We start from the raw sequence: 14315 nt of genomic DNA, 5'->3' as shown, positions 1-14315 counted from the left end.
GCACATTATACTTAAATTTGCTCTTCACTGAGAACAATTGAGTATATATTTAATCAAATCATAATACAAATGCTTTCGTGTTGAAAACTCATTTTGTGGGGACAAGTGTACAGGGAGGAAGTATATGTACAATTATGTTGTTTCTGAAGGACTACTCAGAGATGGAGGAATCTTGAAATCATGATGCTGAATGTAAGAAGTAAGGCACAAAAAAGTACACAACATATGATTCCATTAGTATAAATGTCTAAGAAATGCAAACTAATCTATACTGACAAATTAATAAGTGGTTGCCTGGGCTCAGAGCAAAGGGAATGATGGACTACACTGGGACACAAGGAAACATTGGAGAGTGATAGAAGACTTCCAGATCTTGTGGTGTGGTTTTCAGGTGTGTATGTCTGTCAAAAATGTATCAAATTATGTATTTTTTAAGTGGACACAGCTTACTACACATAGGTTACACCTCAATACAATTGATTTTAAAAAATATATGCTTTTCACCAAAATTAGTACTCTTTAAAAGACATCATCAAGAAGGCTCCTGGGTGGCTCAGTCAGTTGAACATTTGACTTCGTCTCAGGTCATGATCTCACAGCTCATGAGTTCGAGCTCCGCGTCAGGCTCTGTGCTGACAGCTCAGAGCCTGGAGCCTACTTCAGATTCTGTCTCCATCTCTCTCTGCCCCTTGCCTATCTCTCTCTCTCTCTCTCTCTCTCTCTCTCTCTCTCTCTCAGATATAAATATTTTTAAAATTTTTTCGACGACATCAAGAAAAAGACAAACAATGTCAAAAATTTAAGTTGAATAAATAAAAATTCATTGTCATTTGATAAATTGTGATTATTGAAAACCTGGTGAGAGTTAAAGTTGATTTTAGAAATGTTAACTGGATTACTCCATTTACATTGTCGACGCAAAATGAACAAACCTTTTTTTAAAATTTTAAAGAGAAAGGGAAAGAGTTCTACTCGAGCCCAAGATAGGACTACTGCCTACAATTCACCATCTTCACAAAGAGACCACTGTGGGGAAGGAACATTTGGTGCAGGGCTGTATACTTTTCTGCATAAAGAGCTACAAATCATCATGATGAAGGACATTCTGGAAAATTACAGACTTTATCTCATGTTTTCCGTATGTGCAAGGTTGTATGACTTTAATCTTATGAGAACCAGGGAGGTTTTTTTGTTTTTCTTATCTTTATGTTTGGAATCTCTGTTTTGGTTATTTTTTTAAGAAGATGCACAATCAATATGTTCTCAGGACAGAAATAGAGCCCATGACTTGAGGTTTTGTGGAGTCATTTTGACCTTTGTAAATGGTAAAGTATAGCTTCCCTGGGAGCCTAGGAGCAGGGCTCACAAGTGTTGAAAGTTGAAAATTCCCTTTATCAACAGGGAAATCAATATTTCTCCAATTTATTGATTGGTACCTAAAATTAAAATCCATAACTAACTCTTAAAATGATTCAGCCAATAGCGAGGATGTGGAGAAACGGGAACCGTCTTGCACTATTGGTGGAAATGCAAACTGGTGCAGCTACTCTGGAAAACAGTGTGGAGTTTTCTCAAAAAATTAAAAATAGAACTACCCTACAATCCAGCAATAGCACTACTGGGAATTTATTCAAAGGATACAGGAGTGCTGATTCATAGGGGCACTTGTACCCCCAATGTTTATAGCAGCACTTTCAATAATAGCCAAATTATAGAAAGAGCCTAAATGTCCATCAACTGACGGATGGATAAAGAAGATGTGGTTTATATATACAATGGAATACTAGTTGGCAATGAGAAAGAATGAAAAACTGCCATTTGCAGTAACATGGATGGAACTGGAGGGTATTATACTAAGTGAACTAAGTCAGTCAGAGAAAGACAGATATCATATGTTTTCACTCATATGTGGAACTTGAGAAATTTAACAGAAGACCATGGGGGAAGGGAAGGGAAAAAAATACAAACAGAGAGGGAGGGACACAAAGCATAAAGACTCTTAAATACAGAGAACAAACTGAGGGTAGATGAGGGGGGTGGGGGAGAGGCGAAAATGGATGATGGGTATTGAGGAGGACGTTTGTTGGGATGAGCACTGGGTATTGTATGTAAGTGATGAATCACAGGAATCTACCCCCAAAACCAAGAGCACACTGTATACACTGTATGTTAGCCAACTTGATAATGAATTATATTAAAAAATAAATAAATAAAATGGTTCAGCCAAAAAAGTATGTGTGTATGTGTATATATGTTATATACATGCATTGAGGAGTGTATCCACATATGTATGAGAGAGAAAGAGAGAGGGAATGAGAAAGAAAATATATCAAAACATTAACAATTTGTAAATATATTTGAGCTTATGTGGGTTCTCATTTTGCTATTTTTCAATTTTCCCCAAGTTTTGAAATTTCCAAAGTAAATAGTTGAAGTAAAACACAAAGACTTACCAAATTTACATTAATGAGTCTGCCCACTGAAATTTTAATAACCCAGGAAATTTTAATAACCCAGGGAAGTGATGTGGATACATATTTTGTAAAGCATTAAAGTTGAAGCATGAAATTACTAAATATATTGCAGATGAGAAAAAAAAGCACTGTGAGATAAAAATATCAACTTTATGGATTGTCAAAAAAAATCCACCTAATTGACGCAATTTTTATATCAGGAATTCTGATTATTTCCTTATTTGGGGAGTACAAAATAATGAATGGCTATGAGCAAGGCTCACAGTCTATTCCTTCTTGATCATTTACTAACTACATAACTTTTTTAAAACTCAGTGTCCTCATGCATAAAAATAGGGAAAATAAAAGTACTTGCCTCGAGGATGTTGTAAAGATTAAATGAGATAATGAGCTTAAAGTATTTAACAGCTTAGTACAAAATAAGAAATTGAGAAATGTTAGCATCTATAATTCCTATTATTTTATTTTTTTAATGTTTATTTATTCTAAGAGAGAGAGAGAGAGAAAGAGAGAGAGTAGGAGTGTACACACTGTCTCCTGTGTGAGTGGAAGAGGGAGAGAGAGGGAGGGAGACAGAGTTCCAAGCAGGCTCTGCTGTCAGCTCAGAGCCCAACATGGGGCTCAAACTCAAAAACTGTGAGATCATGACCTGAGCTGAAATCAAGAGTCAGATGCTTAACCAACTGAGACACTTGGGTGCCCCTATAATTCTTATTATTTTAGGAGGAACTGAAGAAGATACATTCATAAAATTGTGAGTGACTAAATTTATATACAAAAAAAATCCTATTTTTTATCCTACCACATTCCATTTCCCAGTTATTATGGAAAACTATTCATTTTTAGATTTCAGGTTGTTCCAACTTTTCTTTTTTTAAGTTTTTAATTCCAGTTAGCTAACATACAATATTATATTAGTGTTGGGTGTGCAATATAGTAATTCAACACTTCCATATATCACCCTGTGCTCATCACAACAAATGCACTCCTTAATCCCCATCATGTATTAAATACATCTCCCCACTGACCTCCCCTAGGGTAATCATCAGTTCTCTATAATTAAGAGTCTGTTTCTTGATTTCTCTCTCTCTTATTTTTTCCCTTTGCTTGTTTGTTTTGTTTCTTAAATTCCACATGACTGAAATCATATGTATTTCTTTGACTGACTTGTTTCACTTAGCATTATACTCTAGCTCTTTCCACATCATTGCAAATGGTCAGATTTCATTCTTTTTATGGCTGAATAATATTCCACTGTGTGTGTATGTATATATACATCTATACCACATCTTCTTTATCCATTCATAAATCAACGGACACATGGGCTGCTTCTGTATCTTGGCTGTTGTAAATAATGCTGCTATAAACATTGGGTGCATGTATCCCTTTGAATTAGTTTTCTTGTATTCTTTGGATAAATACTCAGTAGTGTGATTGCTGGATCATAAGGTGGTTCTATTTTTAACTTTTTAAGGAACCTCTATACTGTTTTCCACAGTAGCTGCACCAGTTTGCATTCCCAAAAACAATGCAAGGAGGTTCCTTTTTCTTCACATCCTTACCAACATCTGTTATTTCTTGTGTTGTTGATTTTAGCCATTCTGACAGGTGTGAGATGATATCTCAATGTGGTTTTGATTTGCATTTCCCTGATGATAAGTGATAATGATTATCTTTTCATGTGTCTGTTGACTATCTAGATATCTTCTTTGGAAAAATGCTTGTTCATGTGTTTCTGCCCGTTTTTAATTGAATTATTTGTTTTTCGGGTATTGAGTTGTATTAGTTCTTTGGATAATAACCCTTTATTGGATATATCATTTGCAAATATCTTCTCCCATTCTGTACTACGCCTTTTAGTTTTGTTGATTGTTTCCTTTGCTGTACAGAAGTGTTTTATTTTGATGTAGTCCCAATAGTTTATTTTTGCTTTTGTTTCCCTTCCCTCAGGAGACATATCTAGAAAGAAGTTGCTACGGCCAATATCAAAGAAGTTATTTTTATGGTTTCAGGCCTTACATTTAGCTCTTTAATCCATTTTTAATGTATTTTTATGTGTGGTGTAAGAAAGTGGTCTAGTCTTCCCAACACCATTTGTTGAAGAGACTGTTTGTTCCCCATTGGATATTCTTTCCTTCTTTGTCAAAGATTAATTGACCATATAATCCTGGGTTCATTTCTGGATTGTCTATTCTGTTCTATGTTCTGATCTATGTGTGCCAATGCCATTTTGTTTTGATTACTACAGGTTTGTAATATAACTTGATGTCTGGACTTGTGATGCCTCCAGCTTTGCCATTCTTTTTCAAGGTTGTTCTGTTTATTTGGGGTCTTTTGTGGTTCCACACAGATTTTAAGATTGTTTGTTCTAGCTCTGTAAAAAAATGCTGTTGGTATTTTGACAGGGATTTCATTGAATTCGTAGATTGCTTTGGGTAGTATGGAGATTTTAACAATATTTGTTCTTCCAATCCATGAGCACGGAAGATCTTTTTCATTTCTTTGTGTCATCTTCAACTTATTTTAAGTGTTTTATAGTTTTTAGAATACAGGTCTTTCACTTCTTTGGTTAGGTTTATTCCTAGGCATCTTATTATTTTGGGTACAAGTATAAATGGGATTGTGTTCTTAATTTCTCTTTCAGCCACTTCATTATTGATGTATAGACATACAACAGATTTCTGGACATTGATTTTGTATCCTGCAACTGTACTGAATTCATTTAGCAGTTGTGTGTGTGTGTGTGTGTGTGTGTGTGTGTGTGTGTACGTGAAGTCTTTAGAGTTTTCTATGCATAGTATCATGTCATCTGGAAATAGTGAAAGTTTGACTTCTTCCTTACCAAATTGAATACTTTTTTTTTGTCTAATTGCTATGGCTAGGCCTACCAGTACTATGGTGAATAAAAGTGGTGAGAGTGGACATCCTTGTCTTGTTCCCAACCTTAGGAGGAAAGCTCTCAGTTTTTCCCCATTAAGGATGATATTAGCTGTGAGTTTTTCATGTATGGCCTTTGTTATGTTGAGGTATGTTCCCTCTAACCCTACTTTGTTGAGGAGTTTTATCATGAATGAATGTTGTACTTTGTCAAATGCTTTTTCTGCATCCATTAAAATGATCATATGGTTCTTTTCCCTTCTCTTATGGATGTGATGTATCACATTGAGTTGTGAATTTTGAACCACGCTTGCATCCCAGGAATAAATCCCACTTGATCATGGTGAATAATTATTTCAATGTATTGTTGAATTCAGTTTGCTAGTGTTTTGTTGAGAATCTGTTGAGGATAAGGTTTTCAAAACACAAAAGACCAAGTTTTATCAATTTAAGCCTAGAGAATATTTTTTTTCTCCAAATTCGGACAAGTTTTCTGACTGATTTAGAGGCAAAAAAAAATCTCACATATCTAGGTTTGCAATGTTACAAGATAAATTTAGGAAGTTAAAAGAATCTTTTGAAACAAGGCTGGCCTGTCTAATGATCCAGACTATAGCAAATTGATTGTTTTCTTATTTCTTTTAAATGAGCCCATGTTTGATCATTTGACATTTACTATTTGATTATTTAATAACTTGCAACTTATTGCACTCAGTAATTGCCAGCCTGCTGAGTCTGACAAGTTAAATTCTAATATGAAAATGAGATTAATAACTGTGATTTAGACATGATAGCCTTTGAATTTAGATTGCAAGTCTTACATCAGGGACCTCTGTTGAAAATATAATTTGTATTTCATTAATGTAATAAAACTATTGTAAATTTCCATTAAAATATTTTATCATTCTTTTCCCAATATCAAATTGTCAAAGGTGATCTTATGATTTTAGTGGGAAGTTTAGAACTCTATGTTATATGTGTGGCTCTTACCTTATATGTACCTTATATCCTGAACTCTCCAGCACAGACCCACATAATATAATGTAATCATGGATAGCACCTATGCAATGTGCTCCTTTTAAAGAGTTTGTGTTACCCAGTCAATAGTCCGTAACCTGCCCTTCATTGATTAAGAGTTTGTTCTTTGTGACATCTCAAAGAAGCAAAATTAATTCAAGGTACTACTCAATACCTTAACACACTTATATAAAATGTACTGCTATTTTTAAATATATGCTTTAAAACTTAATTTCAAAAATATACCTGAGGGAATATAATTGCTTAAAACTTTGCAGTTCTTATAGAACTTCATATCTACTCATATGTATTATAGATCCCCTCAACAATCCTTTGAGGTGCCACAGGTAATTTCAGAGACTGGAGTTGTTAAGAGGTTAGTGAAGAATTGGGAGAGAAGAAACAAATCTTCCTTACAGAAGGGTTCCAAATAATATAAATAGATAGCTCTCCCTCCAGGAGGTAGAGCTTAACTCCCAACTTCTTCCTTTAAGTATGGGCTGGGATTAGTATAGAATATTAAAAGGGGAGGGGCGCATGGGTGGCTCAGTCGGTTCAGCGTCTACTTCCACTGGGGTCATGATCTCAAGGTTCATGAGTTCGAGCCCCGCGTCAGGCTCTGTGCTGACAGCTTGGAGCCTGGAGCGTTCTTCAGATTCTGTGTCCGCCTCTCTTTCCGCCCCACCCCTGCTTGTGCTCGGTCTCTCTCTGTCTTTCAAAAGTGAATAAACATAAAAAAATTAATTGAAAGGGGAAAATAGTAACTTCACAGTGGAGAAACCTGGCAATACCTTAACTAAGTGATCAAGATTTATATCCCCAGTAAAGTCATAAGCATATCATGCACCCTGTGATATGATGGGAGGTGATAGGCACTTTACATTATTCCAAATTATGCAAAATGAAGTTTCATTTTTTTCAAAAAAGTACTCACATATTGATACCCATGCTAGGACTGAAGTGAGTTCCTGCTGAATGTGTTCCCCACTCCATTTCAAATCAATCATTTCTTAATGTACAGGAAGAAAATTTTATGCAGATATATAAAAGAATGCTGACAGTGGTGCATAGTTTAATTTGCATTCAATTTAATAAAATTGCAATTTAAATTCTTATTAAATCTTCAAAGAGAAATCCTAATAAATGTACATATAAATCTAGTATTTTTGTTAAAATAAAAAACATGCAGTTCTCCCTTTGTTCTTTGATCAGCGCCCAATTGACTTATAAGTTTGGCAGATTAATTTCCCCTAAACATTTGGCAGCATTTATAAGCCTGATTAATTCAATTTCCTTAGACATTTTAAATTAGAATTACAAATTTTAACACATCCAAGTCTCTCAAGCATTTCACACACCTAACAAGAGAGATTTACAAATCTAATAAACAATCTCTTAAACACTTAACTACTACTTACAAACCTTAAAAGTCTAAATTTCTAGAGTTTTAAAGTATTAAATATTTAAGCAATAAAATATTGTATACAAACAACTACTCTTTTCTTGCAGTTATCAAGTTAAAATCATAAGTACAAAAAGTATATCTCTTAATTATTTCATCTTAAAACCAAAATTATAACATCAAATAAGTAATCTTTAAAAATTCAAATTAAAAACCATAAGTGTATGCGTGCCTGGTTGGCTTAGTCAGTAGCATGTAACTCGATCTCAGGATCATGAGTTCAAGCTCCACATTGGGTGTAGAGCCTACTTAAAATTAAAAAATAAATAAATAAATAAAACCCATAAGTTCAATATCAATCCGTTTTCTTAAACATTCAAATTAAAATGACAAATTCAACATGACAGATTCTTTAACGTCAAATTACCTTCAACATTTACAAACTTAATGAACAAACACACCCAAGTTACATGAGGATTATAAAACTATTCCTAAACTTAGCATAAATGTATTATATGCCTTACTCCCATATTTTCTCTATACATTGTAAACATTTACATATTTTCAAACACAATATGTAAACATCTGCACTGACATAAATGACCTGGGGAGTCATTTGCCGACTACAGGGAGAGAAGGTCATCCAGGACAGATGAAAGGTGTTGGTAAGTAAAGACACCAGTTTATGGGCATTTGGGTGCATCTTCCAAGATTTAGCAGCACCTTTCTTTTAAAAATGGAGCTTTACAAGTTCTCTCCTTTTCTTGCAGACACTGTACATGATTTTTAATTGTCTGAATAGAATTGCGATTTGGTAGTCCGATGCACGCTGCAAATAATCTGCTTACTATCTTGTTGGTTTCTGAATCCTCTTTATGTTTTACTTCTTATCTGTCAGACTCATTATCATTTAAGATCGTTTTATTGATGCATTGCTACATCTCATTATATGATACCTATTTAGCTCTTTTTCATGGATGGATGCCCATAAAATTATCTATTCCGCTCTCCAATTTGTCATTAAATTCTTTGTTCCATTCATTAATACATAATTATTTCAGGGAATTTTTCAACTCAGTAACTTCACAGTCGCCATCATTTGCAATTAGCCTCTGACTACTGTATAATGCCAGGGGTGGGAGAAACATAGAAAATTTAAGTCAAGCTCATATATCTGTTGAAGTGCCAACTCAACACTTATGTTCACTCTCCCATGGGATATCTTCTCTTCTTCCCCATATCTTGTAGAAACCTAAAGGGGAAGAATTGCATTAAAATCACATGAGTGTTGCAACATTTCTAATATCAGCATCCTCATTTCTTATTCGAGCCCATCAATAGGTTTGTGACTTCAATTCTGATGATTGTGGATGAATCATCTCACTGATAGAATTTTATTTAACTTAGATAATAAGGCAAAGATTTATAATTGAGAGATGTTGTTATGAAACTTTAAAGATATTGAGAAAGAGTATGAAAAACTATAAAAGGGAATATACTGCAAAAGAGTCAAAGTTAGTTTAATTCTGTTATTAGCACTTTCCCTAAAAGTTTCAAATACCTAGATCTCTTTTAGTTAACATTTCTATTTCCAATATCACTAGAATTTTCCATTTTAATATCCAGATTCACTATGTTTGCTTGCTTTATGATTGCCACAAAGGTAGAGACGTGGGATTAAATTTTGGCTTTTTTTTTTTTTTACTTCACTTTTCTGTTAGTTTTCTCATCCTAAACAAGGGGATAAAACACTGGCTTGATATGAGTTAATATTTGCAAAGCTACCCAGTACAGTTGCTGGTACATAGTAGGTGTTCCAAAAATAGTTGTACATTTTTTCAAGCCATTGTTTTTCAGCTTAGATTCACCTGTGGTGTTAATTATATAGAAAATCTTGCATATTCCAATGCAACCTTTTTATTTGGTTTTTAAACACTTTATTATTTTCTTTTTCTTCTTTTCTTTTTTCTTTCTTTTAGGGAGAAAGAGCACACACACGCATGTGTGCAAGTTGGGGCAGGACAGAGGGATAGGGAAGGAGAGAATCCTAAGCAAGGCTCCATGCTCAGTGCAGAGCCTAATGTGGGGCTCAATCTCACAACTATGAGATCATGACCTGAGCTGGAATCAAGAGTCAGTCACTCAACAACTGAGCCACCCAGGTGCTCCCCAATTCAACCTTTTTAAACAAAGAAAAATAATGTTGTGCACCTTTTTTGAGGAGGTTTGTTTTGTTTTCATCTATCCTGCAATGAAAGCAGTTATTTTGCATCTAGATCTCTCAGGCAGAGTGGTAAATATTTTTGTGATGTAGCTAATATTACAATTGTTTAATAAAGAGTGGTATGCTGGGGTGCCTGGGTGGCTCAGTCGGTTAAGCATCCAACTCTTGATTTCAGCTCAGGTCATGATCCCACGGTTTCATGAGTTGGTGCCCAGCATGGCTCTGCACTGACAGCATGAAGCCTGCTTCAGATTCTCCCTCTTTCACTGCCCACTCACAGTGTCTCTGTCTCTCTCAAAATAAATAAACAATTGTTAAATAAATTAATTACTTAATAATAAATTAAAAAATAAAGAATGGTATGCTACCATCACTTGCCATGTTTGTCAGTTTTTTTATGAGAAATTGATTAACTCTCCAAAAAGAAGAGGGTCACTAACATACTAAAAGAGAGAGAAAGAGAGAGAGAGAAAGACCATTGCCTTTATTATGGAACTGTAGGTTATTAAATTATAGGTATTTGACATCTGAAAAAACCTTTTTCAACTTAACATATTTCCCTAAAGAGAAAATTGGAAATCAGAAATAGGGTACAACTCTCGATTTATATGGCAAATCAGCCAGCGAACCCAACTCTCCTGAATCCAATCTGACTGTATATCCATTATGCCATGCAGCCTAGATAAACTGCTTACTTCATACATAATTTCCTCAACCAAAATTCTTCTGAGCAATGATTAACTAGCCGTCTTTATAACTCCAGTTCTTATTAAAACCAAATTTTATCTTTCTGGTGTCCATTTACTTAAGTAGGTGGCTCTAGCCTCAAATATAATTTCAGATTTATCCTTATCTGATGTGGTAGTGAAAACATTAAACTCTGACTTATTCGAGACACAAATGCAAAATGCTAAATGAGTTGAAAAAGCCATCTTATTTTCTCACTTTCATTTTTTTTAATGTCTCAGGAGTCATTCTTTAGCTATGAGCAGTGAATGGTATTTCAGCATCATTTGGTCTGAATATTCTAGCACCAGTTCTGCCATTATAATAACTGCATAAATCAGTACATGCCATGCATGTCTGTTCACATTCTGCATCATTCTCCAAAAAAGATTCCAGATACCATAATGTTTTCAATTCACAATGCATAAATTTAAGCAATTATTAACTCTTTTTAAAGAAAAACAAGCCGTCATAGACATTTTTAGACTCCAGAGTTTTGCAGATTCTCATTTGAGAAACACTACCAATTGTCTCATCTTTTTGACACTTGACTCTAACATATCAAATTAAGGACTGCTAGGTTTAAACACCATGTCAACAGCAGCAAGTAACTGCTAAAACACCTGACCACACAAAGAAGTTTTTAAGCATGGCCTGGGAAGATTTAGCTTGTTAGTACAAATTTGTATGTTTGTATAAAAACCAGACCTATGCTAATTGTCCTTTAGAACAACACTGCTTTGCAATACATGACAGCAATCTATGATTTTTTCATAAGACTCATCCTGACTGATCTCAGAGAGTTATGCTTTGCACTCTTCCTCTAAGAAGACGAAACATAGTCATCAACGAATATAAGTTGTATCATTAATTTTATTATGATATTGCATAAGCAAGATGCATATAGTTCCTTGAAATCAGTCACTTGTGTGTACACATTATGTTACAGGCTTTACTTGATCATTTATCCCTAAATCATCTTCCTCAAGTGACTTAACTTTCCTAAATTGTTTACTCTTTAAAACAACAACGACAACAAAGTAAAGAACAAAGACTCTGGAGCCAGATAATCTGGATGTGAATCTCATCTCTGCTCCTACCAGCTGGATTACCTTGACCAAGATACCAATTTCCTTTTGCCTCATGTTTCTCAATTGCAAAATGGGGAAAAAATAACCACCATATGAAATTAAGTGAGTTAACATGTGTAAGTGAGTTAACATGTGTAAGGTGCTGAGAAAAATCACAAGCACATTAGAAGGGCTACACAAATGTTGGTTATTAACCACCTCTAAGAATTTTTGAGAGAATAGGATAGTGTGTATAATACCAGTAGCATGGGGCCTGGCTTATGATTAAGGCCCAGTGACTAGTATGAATAGTAAGTACTATTTCTGCTGATGACCCAAAATATTGAATTAGAGAGGCACCTGGGTGGCTCAATCCGTTGAGCATCCAACTCTTGATTTCGGCTCAGGTCATGATCTCATGGTCATGTTTGAGCCGCTCATTGGGCTCCATGCTCAGCACGCTTAAGATTTTCTCTCTCTCTCTCTCTCTCTCTCTCTCTCTCTCTCTCCCTCTCTCTCTATCTCTCTTTCTCTCCCTCCTTCAGCCCCTCCCCAACTTTCTCACACACATGTGTGCTTTCTCTCTCTCTCAAAAAAAAAATACTAATATTAAAAATAAATAAATAAATAAAATATTGAATTAGATATTAGCCATAAAGGATTAAAGGGATTTAAGTAGTTTGTAAAACTCAAAAATTATTGTAAATATTATGTACTCAGAGGCAGCTATAGTGAAAAGGCACAAGCACGTATTATGCACAAACGTAGAGTGGGCACAAACAGATGTGAGCTTGCCTTTTAGTAATTGGGTAACTCTGACCAAGCTATTTAACTTCTCTGTTGATAGCATGAAGTTAAAAATATTAATCCAAAAAGATTCTTGTGAAATTGTAATGAGATAATATATATGAAACATATATATGAAATATATACTCCACCGATGTTGTATCCTACTCTTTTCCTTCAAAAACATTGGTTTGATTGTTGGGACTAATTTCCCCACAATACAAAACATATCTTTGGACTTTAGCAAATTTATAGCAAGTTCACTTTATAGGAAAAAAGGTACTAAGTTCAACTAAGTGGTTCCTGTGTTCTCATAGTTTTCAACTATCATCTTTAAATTTCCTGTTATTTTCCAGATTAAGTAGGTAAAAGTGTTGTAGATCAAAAGCCTTTTATGTAGTGAGCATTCATCATTTTTAAAAGTTCCTTAAAATGAAGTTAACACTTTGATGAAGTTTTTCATGCATTTTTCTAACAGTTCAGGGAAATGCAGTAGAAGTAAGATATGGGTTAATAACACTGTACCAAAAGGAGAGATGGGGGGAAAGAAACACTAGCCGATGTGATGAGAAAGTGATTTATAGTAGTAATGAATTGAAGCCCTTCCAAAAGAAGTATTTACCAGAAGAGTGCTTTAAAATGTCACCTATATTGCTAAATTATAAATACTTTTAAAATAAAATGGGAAAGAGAAACTGTTGTGAATCATTGATTTCATCCACTTTGGGACAATGACATTGCTAGGGAATGACAGATGGCCTACTGGCCTCTGAATGCTGCTTTCTCCCAGTGCTGCTTCATCTAAGACCTCTGACTGTTTACCTGTCATTCTCTTCCATCCCAGAGCCATTAACAAAAAGGGGCCTTACCTGTTCAATACGTATGCTAATTAATGGTCACAGCTGCAGCCTGGACATCCTCCTAAAGAATGCAGAGGGACCTGGAACCTAACCGAGCTTCAGGGAAGGTATTTACAGTCCATCTACCCTTTTGTCTGATTGCCTAATGTGTTCCAGCCACAGTGCTAGACAGTATTATATCATGTCGCCTAGGATAGAACATTCCTTGTATCTTTATTCAAATTAATTAGCTGAAAGAACTCTAAATCATTTAAATTTAAAAGTAGACCTACCTACCTTAAATTTTTGGACTATGTAAATGTTCTTGGCATGAAAATTTAATCATTTAAAATTTTATCTGTTCTCCACTGTATATCCGTTACACATTTATTTTAGAATATCCTGTCATAGAAACAGTTTGTTCATCTAAAAGAGATCTTCAAAGTAGTTTTGATTTTGTTCATGAAATTAACAAGAGTTTTGTCTAAACTAGTTCATAATAGTTTGTCTGCACTCGTTCATAATATTGGTGGATGTTTGGTGTCATTATTTCAATTAAGCAAAGGACTTGCATCATGCCTTTACATTTTTCTGAGTTCTTATTTCTGTAACGAATAATATTGAATGCTCTCTAAGGTGAAATTTAATCAGAATTGCTAGGTACATAGCTCTGTTAGAGGGCTCCTCACTAAGATTACAATGCTGCTAAAATTGGTGAAGCCTACAAAGCATTTATCAAATAAGGAAAATTTAACAAATTCTCTGAAATTTAATTAAGCTGAACTTTCAGCTTTTAGAATATCCCATTATAGTAATAGTTTTCTTCAAACTTTTCCTTAAATAGGAAATTATTTCACTTTTTTATGTTTATTAAATCAATATAATATTGTTGATATAAAA

At 34.5% G+C, this 14315-nt stretch overlaps 1 non-coding gene across 1 annotated transcript in view; it reads left to right on the top strand.

Moving 5' to 3' along the window:
• The window catches only part of LOC115524166, a 63945-nt gene extending 50402 nt beyond the window's left edge, over window positions 1-13543 (top strand). The window contains exon 3 of the transcript XR_004344061.1: window positions 13421-13543. This is a non-coding gene — a transcript (uncharacterized LOC115524166). The remainder of the gene's footprint in view (window positions 1-13420) is intronic.
• Window positions 13544-14315: the final 772 nt, after the last annotated feature.

Source organism: Lynx canadensis, chromosome C2 (assembly GCF_007474595.2).
Source record: "Lynx canadensis isolate LIC74 chromosome C2, mLynCan4.pri.v2, whole genome shotgun sequence".
NCBI classification, from domain to species: Eukaryota; Metazoa; Chordata; class Mammalia; order Carnivora; family Felidae; genus Lynx; species Lynx canadensis.
Note: the sequence above shows the minus strand (reverse complement) of the source record. Positions and strands in the feature narration are given on the sequence as shown.